This window comes from Octopus bimaculoides, chromosome 7, assembly GCF_001194135.2.
Source record: "Octopus bimaculoides isolate UCB-OBI-ISO-001 chromosome 7, ASM119413v2, whole genome shotgun sequence".
Taxonomy (NCBI): Eukaryota; Metazoa; Mollusca; class Cephalopoda; order Octopoda; family Octopodidae; genus Octopus; species Octopus bimaculoides.
This window is the reverse complement of record NC_068987.1, coordinates 35622073-35622988: the sequence shown is the minus strand read 5'-3', so window position 1 is coordinate 35622988 and position 916 is coordinate 35622073.

Genomic DNA, 916 nt, shown 5'->3' with positions numbered 1-916 from the left:
TTCTGCGCTTGTTATGGCAGTTCTCAAGGATCATGCGATTAATTAAGAGCTGATCTTTGCATCCGTATGAGCCTCGTCTGCATCCCTTTTGTTCAGTGGGAAAGAGGTTATTCTCTTCCATAAACGTATATGTTTTCTCCACAAGAATAGATGTTAAAACCTTATAGGTAGTAGACAAACATGTTATAGGCCGGTAGTTTTTGGGGTCTTTGGTCTCGTTATTTTTCGGGAGGAGGTAAGTAATACCATTTGCCATCCAATGGGGAGTTTTTTCTGGGTCTTTCATAATACTATTAAATAGTATTACTAACATTTTGTGTGAGGACGAAAGTGATGAGAGCCAGAAATTTGGTGCTCTATCAGTACCAGGGGATTTCCACTTATGAGCCTTCGTTAGTGCCCTCCTTAGGTCGGCGATTGAGATGTCTTCCCATACCTGTTCTTGTAGATTTTTGTAGGCATCTTGGGTGCGTTTGATCCAGTCTGCCTTTTCATTGCATGGTTTCTCATCACTCCAGATCATTTTCCAAAAGTTTTCAACTTCTTCCATTAGGGGTGGATTTTCAATGGTTATTTTTTCTTTCCCTATTTCCCTGTAAATTATTATTATTAATATTATTATTATTATTATTATTTTTCAGTAGTTTTATTTTTATAACGTGCTTTCACTTCACTACCGAGCGCAGCTCTGTGCGCCTTGGGTATGTGCTGTGGTTTGCTGTGCTCTTATGTTTACTGTATTGAATGTGTTTTGCGTAGAATGTGTGCAGTACCCAGTAGTGCAATTTGCTGTATGTTATATATATTTGTAAGTCCTGGTGTTTTTGTTATGTATTTGTCTGAATATTTTTTTATTATACCTAAGGCACGTACTATGATAGGAATTGTTTCTGTTTTTAGATTCCACATTCGAGTT